The following is a 12976-nucleotide window of genomic DNA, read 5'->3' on the forward strand; positions in this document are numbered from 1 at the left end:
AGACATGTAGGACTGGCAGGCAGGGATGCTGTGAGGCGGACGGACATGTAGAACTGGCAGGCAGGGATGCTGTGAGGTGGACGGACGTGTAGGACTGGTAGGCAGGGATGCTGTGAGGCGGCCGGACACGTAGGACTGGCAGGCAGGGATGCTGTGAGGCGGCCGGACATGTAGGACTGGCAGGGAGGGATGCTGTCTGGGCACTACAGAGCTGTGAGGCGGCCAGACATGTAGGACTGGCAGGCAGGGATGCTGTGAGGCGGCCGGACACGTAGGACTGGCAGGCAGGGATGCTGTGAGGCGGCCGGACACGTAGGACTGGCAGGCAGGGATGCTGTGAGGCGGCCGGACACGTAGGACTGGCAGGCAGGGATGCTGTGAGGCGGCCGGACATGTAGGACTGGCAGGCAGGGATGCTGTGAGGTGGACGGACGTGTAGGACTGGTAGGCAGGGATGCTGTGAGGCGGCCGGACACGTAGGACTGGCAGGCAGGGATGCTGTGAGGCGGCCGGACATGTAGGACTGGCAGGCAGGGATGCTGTGAGGCGGCCAGACATGTAGGACTGGCAGGCAGGGATGCTGTGAGGCGGATGGACATGTAGGACCGGCAGGCAGGGATGCTGTGAGGCGGCCGGACATGTAGGACTGGCGGGCAGGGATGCTGTGAGGCGGCCGGACGTGTAGGACTGGCGGGCAGGGATGCTGTGAGGCGGCCGGACGTGTAGGACTGGCAGGCAGGGATGCTGTGAGGCGGCTGGACATGTAGGACTGGCAGGGAGGGATGCTGTGAGGCGGCTGGACATGTAGGACTGGCAGGGAGGGATGCTGTGAGGCGGCCGGACATGTAGGACAGGCAGGCAGGGATGCTGTAAGGCGGCCGGACATGTAGGACTGGCAGGGAGGGATGCTGTCTGGGCACTCCAGAGCTGTGAGGCGGCCAGACATGTAGGACTGGCAGGCAGGGATGCTGTGAGGCGGCCGGACGTGTAGGACTGGTAGGCAGGGATGCTGTGAGGCGGCGGGATGTGTAGGACTGGTAGGCAGGGATGCTGTGAGGCGGCCGGACACGTAGGACTGGCAGGCAGGGATGCTGTGAGGCGGCCGGACACGTAGGACTGGCAGGCAGGGATGCTGTGAGGCGGCCAGACATGTAGGACTGGCAGGCAGGGATGCTGTGAGGCGGCCGGACGTGTAGGACTGGTAGGCAGGGATGCTGTGAGGCGGCCGGACATGTAGGACTGGCAGGCAGGGATGCTGTGAGGCGGCCGGACATGTAGGACTGGCAGGGAGCGATGCTGTCTGGGCACTACAGAGCTGTGAGGCGGCCAGACATGTAGGAGTGGCAGGCAGGGATGCTGTGAGGCGGCCGGACATGTAGGATTGGCAGGCAGGGATGCTGTGAGGCGGACAGACATGTAGGACTGGCAGGCAGGGATGCTGTGAGGCGGCCGGACATGTAGGATTGGCAGGCAGGGATGCTGTGAGGTGAACGGACATGTAGGACTGGCAGGCAGGGTGCTGTCTGGGCACTACAGAGCTGTGAGGCGGCCAGACATGTAGGAGTGGCAGGCAGGGATGCTGTGAGGCGGCCGGACACGTAGGACTGGCAGGCAGGGATGCTGTGAGGCGGACGGACATGTAGGAGTGGCAGGCAGGGATGCTGTGAGGCGGCCGGACATGTAGGACTGGCAGGCAGGGATGCTGTGAGGCGGCCAGACATGTAGGACTGGCAGGCAGGGATGCTGTGAGGCGGACGGACATGTAGAACTGGCAGGCAGGGATGCTGTGAGGTGGACGGACATGTAGGACTGGCAGGCAGGGATGCTGTGAGGCGGCCAGACATGTAGGACTGGCAGGCAGGGATGCTGTGAGGCGGACGGACATGTAGAACTGGCAGGCAGGGATGCTGTGAGGTGGACGGACGTGTAGGACTGGTAGGCAGGGATGCTGTGAGGCGGCCGGACACGTAGGACTGGCAGGCAGGGATGCTGTGAGGCGGCCGGACATGTAGGACTGGCAGGGAGGGATGCTGTCTGGGCACTACAGAGCTGTGAGGCTGCCAGACATGTAGGACTGGCAGGCAGGGATGCTGTGAGGCGGCCGGACACGTAGGACTGGCAGGCAGGGATGCTGTGAGGCGGCCGGACACGTAGGACTGGCAGGCAGGGATGCTGTGAGGCGGCCGGACACGTAGGACTGGCAGGCAGGGATGCTGTGAGGCGGCCGGACATGTAGGACTGGCAGACAGGGATGCTGTGAGGTGGACGGACGTGTAGGACTGGTAGGCAGGGATGCTGTGAGGCGGCCGGACACGTAGGACTGGCAGGCAGGGATGCTGTGAGGCGGCCGGACATGTAGGACTGGCAGGGAGGGATGCTGTCTGGGCACTACAGAGCTGTGAGGCGGCCAGACATGTAGGACTGGCAGGCAGGGATGCTGTGAGGCGGCTGGACATGTAGGACTGGCAGGCAGGGATGCTGTGAGGCGGCCGGACACGTAGGACTGGCAGGCAGGGATGCTGTGAGGCGGCCGGACGTGTAGCACTGGCAGGCAGGGATGCTGTGAGGCAGACGGACATGTAGGACTGGCAGGCAGGGATGCTGTGAGGCAGACGGACATGTAGGACTGGCGGGCAGGGATGCTGTGAGGCGGACGTACGTGTAGGACTGGCAGGCAGGGATGCTGTGAGGCGGCGGGATGTGTAGGACTGGCAGGGATGTTGTGAGGCGGCCGGACATGTAGGACTGGCGGGCAGGGTGCTGTCTGGGCACTACAGAGCTATGAGGCGGCCAGACATGTAGGAGTGGCTGGCAGGGATGCTGTGAGGCGGCCGGACACGTAGGACTGGCAGGCAGGGATGCTGTGAGGCGGACGGACATGTAGGAGTGGCAGGCAGGGATGCTGTGAGGCGGCCAGACATGTAGGACTGGCAGGCAGGGATGCTGTGAGGCGGCCAGACATGTAGGACTGGCAGGCAGGGATGCTGTGAGGCGGACGGACATGTAGAACTGGCAGGCAGGGATGCTGTGAGGCGGACGGACATGTAGGACTGGCAGGCAGGGATGCTGTGAGGCGGCCAGACATGTAGGACTGGCAGGCAGGGATGCTGTGAGGCGGACGGACATGTAGAACTGGCAGGCAGGGATGCTGTGAGGTGGACGGACGTGTAGGACTGGTAGGCAGGGATGCTGTGAGGCGGCCGGACACGTAGGACTGGCAGGCAGGGATGCTGTGAGGCGGCCGGACATGTAGGACTGGCAGGGAGGGATGCTGTCTGGGCACTACAGAGCTGTGAGGCGGCCAGACATGTAGGACTGGCAGGCAGGGATGCTGTGAGGCGGCCGGACACGTAGGACTGGCAGGCAGGGATGCTGTGAGGCGGCCGGACACGTAGGACTGGCAGGCAGGGATGCTGTGAGGCGGCCGGACACGTAGGACTGGCAGGCAGGGATGCTGTGAGGCGGCCGGACATGTAGGACTGGCAGGCAGGGATGCTGTGAGGTGGACGGACGTGTAGGACTGGTAGGCAGGGATGCTGTGAGGCGGCCGGACACGTAGGACTGGCAGGCAGGGATGCTGTGAGGCGGCCGGACATGTAGGACTGGCAGGGAGGGATGCTGTCTGGGCACTACAGAGCTGTGAGGCGGCCAGACATGTAGGACTGGCAGGCAGGGATGCTGTGAGGCGGCCGGACGTGTAGCACTGGCAGGCAGGGATGCTGTGAGGCAGACGGACATGTAGGACTGGCAGGCAGGGATGCTGTGAGGCAGACGGACATGTAGGACTGGCGGGCAGGGATGCTGTGAGGCGGACGTACGTGTAGGACTGGCAGGCAGGGATGCTGTGAGGCGGCGGGATGTGTAGGACTGGCAGGGATGTTGTGAGGCGGCCGGACATGTAGGACTGGCAGGCAGGGATGCTGTGAGGCGGCCGGACGTGTAGCACTGGCAGGCAGGGATGCTGTGAGGCAGACGGACATGTAGGACTGGCAGGCAGGGATGCTGTGAGGCAGACGGACATGTAGGACTGGCGGGCAGGGATGCTGTGAGGCGGACGTACGTGTAGGACTGGCAGGCAGGGATGCTGTGAGGCGGCGGGATGTGTAGGACTGGCAGGGATGTTGTGAGGCGGCCGGACATGTAGGACTGGCGGGCAGGGATGCTGTGAGGCGGACGTACGTGTAGGACTGGCAGGCAGGGATGCTGTGAGGCGGCGGGATGTGTAGGACTGGCAGGGATGTTGTGAGGCGGACGGACGTGTAGGACTGGTAGGCAGGGATGCTGTGAGGTGGCCGGACATGTAGGACTGGCAGGCAGGGATGCTGTGAGGCGGCGGGATGTGTAGGACTGGCAGGGATGTTGTGAGGCGGACGGACGTGTAGGACTGGCAGGCAGGGATGCTGTGAGGTGGCCGGACATGTAGGACTGGCAGGCAGGGATGCTGTGAGGCGGCTGGACGTGTAGGAGTGGCAGGCAGGGATGCTGTGAGGCGGCCGGACATGTAGGACTGGCAGGGAGGGTGCTGTCTGGGCACTACAGAGCTGTGAGGCGGCCGGACATGTAGGAGTGGCAGGCAAGGATGTTGTGAGGTGGACGGACATGTAGGACTGGCAGGGAGGGTGCTGTCTGGGCACTACAGAGCTGTGAAGCGGCCAGACATGTAGGACTGGCAGGCAGGGATGCTGTGAGGCGGCCGGACATGTAGGATTGGCAGGCAGGGATGCTGTGAGGTGGACGGACATGTAGGCTTGGCAGGCAGGGATGCTGTCCGGGCAGTACAGAGCTGTGAGGCGGCCAGACATGTAGGAGTGACAGGCAGTATAGAGCTGTGAGACACGGCCGACATGGCGGTAATAACCAGATAGCGTTACACAGGGAAGCTTTCAGCACAAAAAATGCTTGGAAGAGCAAATTCAAATGCTAGTTGTCTGTGTCCACCGACCGCGTGACAAGTAATACGTCACTAGTTGTTTCCTTATGGCTTATGAAAACTTAGTCGCTTCTTGATCAAAAGTCGTCCGGTGTAAAGTCGCTGTCATCCGTATTTGAACGACTTGCGGACAAATTTTCGGGAAGATCCCCTCAGTGAGCAATATCTTGGTGAAAATCTATTCAACATCATCGCTCTGTTGAAAAGCAAAGAAACAGCTGTTTGTACGCATCAACGACAATGTGTAACGTTATCTCAGAAATTCTAATTTATAAACACCTCTTGTAATAACAAAACTCGGCATGCAGGTCCATCTCAGGCAGATCTGTAAATAAAGAGGGTTGTGGTGATTAGATGAACGGTCTTGTCACCGGAGGCCCTAGAAGTGGTTCCCCTCATGGCCCATAAAAGGCTCTCGGAGGCTCCTTGTGTGTAGTGACCTCTTCTTCTACGTGTGTAGAGCTTGTTAACCACTAGACGCCTCTACGACGCAGAGAAGAGATTTCACCACGTTACCAGAGTCTAAGAGGGGGCGCATTATTGGGATGTGAGAAGCTGGATGGTCGTATCGATGAATTGTCCACACCTGGACCGTTCTGACCAAACTGTTAGGAATTGTTGGGGCTGGTGGATACATGAGGACACACAAAGTGACCTCGACAGACCACCAGTGTAGAGGATTGTTTGATTATCTGCCAAGCACAAGAAGCTCCAACTGTTCGATATCTGCTATCCAGAGACAGGTGGCAGCATCTTTTCATCTTTGTGCCTGTCAGAACCTTTACCATGCACTTGGCTGAAGGACATTTGGTCTCAGCATTATGTTTACTGCCTTTGACACCCATCCACCGACGCTTCAGTTTGCAGTGGTGTCGTAAATGACTAAATTGGACTGCTACAGAGTTGAACTGGGTTATCTTCAGCAACTAATGCAGGTTCAGTTTGGGCACTGGCAACGGCCATTTTCGTGTCTGAAGACCTTGGGGTGAGTGCTTCAACCCTGCCTTTGCTGTGGAGCGGCACACTGCCCCCACTACTAGTGTGATGGTCTGGGGGGCAATCGCTTACAACAGTCGGTCACCCCTAGTAGTGATACTAGGGACAATGACAGCTCCGTAATATGATCAGCACATCTGGCAGCCTCATGGCAGGGGTTCCAAGAGACATTTTCCAGCAAGATAATGCTCTACTGCTCACATAAGGGTGTCACAGGAATGTCACCACAACATTGGTCGCCCAGTCACATTTATCACCAAAAGAATACGTATGAGACCATCTGGGACGCCCACTGTGACAGCCTAAGAGTTTGCTCAATCTAGGGGCTCAGTTACAGCAAATGTGGAGCGATGCCTATATGCCTCCATACCTGCCTGTATCACATCTTGTATCCAAACTAAAGGCAGCCCAACAGGGTAGTAGAGCCTCCATGCCTGCATGTATCACATCTTATATCCAAGGTAGTGGTAGCCCAACAGGGAACTAGAGCCTCCATGCCCACTTGTATCCAAGCTGGAGGTAGCCCAACAGGTTACTAGAGCCTCCATGACCATCCGTATCAAAGCTTGTATCCAAGCTAGAGGTGATACAACAGGGTACTAGAGCATCTTTGCCATCCGTATCACATCTTGGATCCAACCTAGAGGTGGTACAACAGGGTACTAAAGTCTCCATACCCCCCCGTATCTCATCTTGTATCCAAGCTAGAGGTGGTACAATGGGACATTAGAGCCTCCATAATCACCGGTATCACAACTTGTATTCAAGCTAGAGGCGGTACAACAGGGTACTAGAGCCTCCATGCCCTCCGTATCACATCTAGTATCCAATCTGGAGGTGACCCAACAGGGTACTAGAGTCCCATGGCCCCCTGTATCACATCTTTTTTAAAGAATTTTTTATTAAATTCTGATATTTGTAAGAAGGTATATGCTAAGTACAAAAGCTTTAAGGGAAGTATATAGTACTTTTAGCCATGTAAGAAATTCGGTAGGGAACTTTCAGTACTCAAGCACTGAGAACAAATATGGCCAACTTAGGGTGTCAAAGGCCTTGTATACATACAGAGAGCAACATGGCAGGAATTCCCTGGGACTGACAGATATGTGTAACACCCCATTTACACTTAAAGTTAATTGCTCAAAACTCACTCAAACGATAATTTGAGTGACAGTTTTGAGCGATCATCTTTGCATACTTTATAGTATCTAATTAGCTACTATAGGGTTAAGGCCCATTTATACACAACGATTATCGTTCAAAATTTGCTCAAAACCCGTCTTTTGAGCGATAATCATGTGTGATTGCACTGACATCGTGCAGTTTTCGATAAGCAGTCGCTCATCGTTGTCTTTCAGCATGCTGAAAGACAATGATGAGCCTTATCAGGGATTCACAGCGGGATACAGCTGATACTATTGTATAACAGCCGGGCACTCCGAGCGGAGAACAGCTGGATGCAGAAGACAAGCAGGGACACCCCGCTAGTCTTCTGCATCCTCTGCTTGCAGCGCAAGGCGATCGATCATCTTGCGCTGAAAATAACGATTATTGCTCAAAAGTCGCTTGAAAGACATCTTTTGAGCGATAATCATTGTGTCTAAATGGGGCTTTATGCAGGCAGAGCGGGACAAAGCCGCAACAGCTAATAGAATACAGCTGTTTTGCACAAGCAAACAAATTTATTCTCAGCGCTGACTGCTAGTGTCCCCGCTGTGAATTCACAACAGGACACAGGCACAGAGAATCTTATCAGCACAACTGGCTGATAGCCTACTCCACTGAAAACAGCTGATCGCTCAATTCTAGCAAACTAGAATTCAGCGATCAGCGACTTGTGCATGAAAACTGTACAATGTCAGTGCATTTAGACACAAGGAGAATCGCTCAAAAAACGGTTTTGAGTGATTTTTGTGAGCGATTCTCGTGTCTAAATGGGTCTTAAGAGGAATAATTTGGGGAATACTATCTGAAGCTTGATGACCCAGAACAAACCTCAACAGGTCTTTATTGATAATTAGTGGCAGGGCAGTAGTCCACATTGATAAGGGAAATGGGGCGATAATTTTGTCTATCTAGTGGGTCTTTTCCTGGTTTAGGAATCATTGAGGGAAGATTGTTCTACTTAGTATCCGAAATTCACTGAGGCAGAGGGAACTTAATAATCAAAGCCCTAATCACAGAGGATTTGTCGTTTCGTCTTTTTCTATATATTTTTTCTTATTTTTTGTCTGTGTATGTGTATGGCCCGGATGGTAGGGCCCTTAGGAACGATTGTATCCCTTGCAAATAAACAGATAGCTCCCAGACTCCTATAGATCGAGAATAGACAGCTTAAATAGGACCAAACCTAGATTGTTCAATCAGGTAATTCCAAATAACCCAGATCTAAACTACTCAATAAAATACTGACTAGGTCCCTGGTCATCAATAATGACCAAATTACTAAGCTACCTAGAATAAGAGCAGCAAAAGAATGGGGGACAATACCCTATTAGGCTAGATAGACAGAGAAAGTAGCATGGCCTCCAGCACTGATGGTGGGGTGGTGGCCGTATCATCTTAATCATATGAATCATATCTGAATTGTCATACACAGCTCAGTGGATCCTCCCCTATAGGAGGCCTCCCACTAAATTGTATTTACACTTCCAAACATCAGGATATGTCCTTCATGTCTAGGCTAAATATATAAGTATGTTGTCCAGTTAAATCGGCTCATAAGACTGTTCACCTACAGTCGGTCCCAGTACTACCATTTCTCTATAACTGGGACTGAGCTTAGACACTACTGGAAGTTTATGACTCTCTTTCATGGGATCTTCATTTAAGTATTAAAAAATATCAATTGAGTCGGATACCTGAGACCAATTTGTAGAATCCCATATAGAACCTTATTATCATGAGTGTATTTGTTGTTTCGTCATATATTTTTTCTTATTTTTTGTCTGTTTAAAGGCCCAGTGTTTTTAATTTATACCAATAAAAATTGATTTTAGTGATCTTCTACTTAGTATCCCTCTCGCATAGCATTAACGTAATTAGCAAGGTGTACACTTAAAATCGAAGAAAACTTTTTATAATATAAGGCTGAAAAGCTGTCGGCCTGGGTGTTTACTGGCCTTGAGTATTTTAATAGCATCTGCTACCTCATCTGAAGTGATTTTTGATGCTAGGATTTCTTCAAATGTTTTAGTAGGTGAGGGAAGCATAATATCTTGAAAATATGAAGAGAATTGTTCTGGAGAGAGGGGGGGGGGGAGATTGAGAGTACTTCAGACTTCGCGGTGGGAGCCATTCTGTCACAGTGATAAGATGCAACTACACCCTTGCGCATTTCTATCCTACACGTTATCACCCACTGAGAAAAACTACGATATTGGGAGCAATCAGCTTCTGGCCATCAAAGTGGCTTTTACTGATTGAAAACAGCTCTGTTACGGTATACTACCCTGGATACGCCAGCCTGGGTTGCCCTGGATCTTACCCGCAACCCCTGTCCCTGCCTACTTGCCTCCACTCCTGGCTAACCGCAGGCAGGTAACTGGGCGGCAGTCCCTACTCTATCTAGGAACCGAGGAACGGACGCTGGCGATGATAATACCAACATGAAACAACACTGATAAAACTGAGGCAGATGGAAAAACCTGGCAGATAGTAACAAGAAAGCAGACAAGCTGACAGAGGCAGGAGACCTACAGAAGCAGACTAGCTTACTCTCTGAAGGAAACCAATAACTGGCAGTGATTGCAGTCACTACCAGACTTTTAAGCCAAAGCCTCCGCCCAAAGGCGGAGAGAGGGAGGCAGCCAACTCCCAAGAGCACATAAAAAGGGAGCTCATACACGATGCCGCGAGCCACCAGCACACCGCCGGCCAGGCACTCGCGCCCCCGGCATCCAGACCACAAGCCAGGGGGACACGCCCTGACCGCTGGACCCATCACCCCGCCGCCCCGGAAGGAGCCGCAACCGCCGCAAGGTAACAAGCTCTTGGAAGGAGCTCATCATCCAGAGATGGTTCTTACTGACCATAATAATTTAGAGTCCCTCCACACTGCTGAGAGCTTGTCTGCGAGACAAGCACGATGGGCCTTGTTCTTCTCCAGGTTTAATTTCATTGTGTCCTACCGCCCTGGTCCCCCGAAATGGCAAGGCAGATACATTGTCCAGGATATGTGCAGAGTCTGAAGAGAGGACAAAGACAGATGACACAATTCTATCCCCAAAAAGTTTTTTGGGTATCTTACACTTTGAAGACCTCCTAACAAAGCTTAAGGGAGGATACGAAAAGGACCTGTTCTTGAGTCATCCTTCTAAGGATGTGAAGCTTTCCTTCACAGAAGGGCTTTGGGGGCGAGAACACCAACCATATGTTCCCGAGACTGGTCGACTCAAAGTTCTTCAATTAGTTCACGATTCCAAACTGGCTGGTCACCTGGGGGTCACAAAGACTTCAGAACTTCTACTTTGTTCCTTCTGGTGGCCTCACTGCAGGAGGGATGTGAAGAAGTATGTAATGTCTTGCGAGGTATGTGCTCAGAGCAAGATGCAAGAGCTCACCCGCTGGGTTTTCTACAGCCCCTTCCAGTCCAATCCAGGCCATGGGGATCTATATACATGGATTTTATATTGGATCTGCCCCCCTCAAAAGGGATGACTACTGTCCTTGTGGTCGTTGATCGACTTACGAAGATAGTCCACTTTATCCCCATAGAAAAGATTCCCACTGTCGAGCACATTGCGGAGTTGATGATCCAGAATGCCGGATGATGTGGTCTCTAACAGAGTGGTCAAGTTCACCTGAAACGTCTGGAGACATTTTCTCACGGCCCTAGGTATTACCGTAACTTTCTCCTCTGCCTTTCATTTGCAGTCTAACGGCCAAACAGAAAGAACAAATCAGACTTTGGAGCAATATCTCCGCTGCTTTATCTCCCATCTACAGGATGACTGGATGGATTATTTGTCAACAATAGAGTTCACCTACAGTATTGCTCAACACAGTTTAGCCACCCAGAGCTCATTTTATTCCAACTACAGTACACATCTCATCTTTATTCCTGGCCTCCCTATCAACACTCCTGTCCCAACGGTTAACCATAGACTGACGGTGTTAGCAGAAACACAGAAGCAACTAAAAGAAACCTTACAGGAAGCCCAAAATACCTATAAGCAGGTGTATGACCATCATCGCCTAGTAGCTCGTAACTTTCAGGCTGGGGAAAAGTTTTGGTTAACCTCCAAGAACCTGAAGATGCATGTAGCCTCTCTTAAACTTGGGCAAAGATTCTTGGGACCTTTCCCAATTGCAACTAGGGTCAGCCAGGTGGCATTCCGACTGAAGCTCCTGAGCAAAGTGAGGATTCATCCTGTCTTTCACGTTTCCCTACTAAAGCCATTTCCATCATGTCCCCCTCTCCCTTCTCTCCTCCTGTAACTAATATAAAGATTGCACATATTTTTAATAGTATTGAGTGGTTGCAATACCAGATGCAGCCACTAGATGGGGGGCAGAGCCCTTATGATGTTACCAACAATTGAAATTCTGCAGGATTGGCGAGTATAGAACGGACTCCTCTCTATAAGAGCAAAGGGGGAGACAGGAAAGAAGGCTATGTCATTCGGACTGCGGATAGGCTCTGGTGTCCTAAATGCCACGATGGGAGCCCTGAGAACCCCTCCCCCCCGCGCCTTCTCTCGCCGAGTTCCGGGTGTCTTTGATCGCTTCCGCTACCACTGGCACTTTATGTTTCCGCCGGCGTATAATCATTGGCGGCCCGTAAATTAAGGCTGTGGCTTTTTGCCTCCTTCACATGGGCAGCACGGCATTACCGCGAGAAAATCACAGCGATATCGCATTACTGGTCCGTGCAATATGGCTGCGTCTTCTCGCGATTTTGTAGCGCTACAAAGTTGCATGACTTTGTAGCACCACATGCAAGGATTTTCGGGAGGGGGCTTGAAATATAAGCCCTATCCCGAATATATGCCCAAAATGCTGAAATTTAAAAAAAAAAGTATACTTCACCTAGAAGCGCTGTTCGGGGCTCCGCCGCAGCTTTTACGTAGTCCCCAACACTAGTCTTCATCTGTTCTGGCCAGGGATTGAAAAAACCCCGCCTCCTGGAAGTGCTGGCTGTGGTTGCCTGACGCTTAGCTAATCAGAGCCAGTGCTCGATGAATGGCTGTGATTGGATCATCGAGTGCAGGCTGTGGTTGGCCAAGCGTCAGCCAATCACAGCCAGCGCTTCCAAGAGGCAGGGTTTTTTTTAATCCCTGGCCAGAAGAGATGAAGGAGAATAGTTGCGGGGACCGAGGGAGAAGATGCGACCGGGCTGACAGCTCTTCAAAGGTGATGTGTACTGTTTTTTTTTATTTTTGTCTGCAGCTAGAGCTTAGATTAGGGTTTTGACAGTAGGATTTCCTACTGTCAAAGTTGGATCGCACCGCACGAAAATCGCGTTTTCATGTGATGCAACAGAGAGGAAGGCTCCATAGGGAAACATGGGCTACAAAACCTCACGAGTCGCGTTTTTGTGTCGGGTTGTCGCATGCTACAAAACATCGCATGTGTGAAGTAACCCATAGGAAAGCACGAGCTTCACATACATGTGATTTGTAGCACTGTGACAAAATTGTCGCTTGTGTGAAGAAGGCCTTAGGCCTACAAGTGGACTGTGTTTACCTATGTGTCCCTGAAGTCTCGGAGAGCAGGTTCACCAGCGGTGGCGACACCAGTAGGCTTAGTTGCATGAATTGCGGATTTTAGGGGTACTACTTATGTGGAACATAACATTTGTTTTCCCCTGTATTGCAGAGCTGCAGCCTCATGCACCCTACTGCACTGCCATCCAAACCATGCCCGCCGGCTGCCTGCTACTGATAAATACTGATAATTACGATGGCCGCATCATAATTATTGGTATTTATCAGTAACATGCAGTGCAGCTTTGAACGCTGGGGTAGCCCAGGGTGTCAGTGCTAGTGTGGTTCGCCTCTGAGGTGCAGGGCAACCCGATGGACTGAAATATGATGTCATTAATAGGTT

Source organism: Eleutherodactylus coqui, chromosome 8 (assembly GCF_035609145.1).
Source record: "Eleutherodactylus coqui strain aEleCoq1 chromosome 8, aEleCoq1.hap1, whole genome shotgun sequence".
Taxonomy (NCBI): Eukaryota; Metazoa; Chordata; class Amphibia; order Anura; family Eleutherodactylidae; genus Eleutherodactylus; species Eleutherodactylus coqui.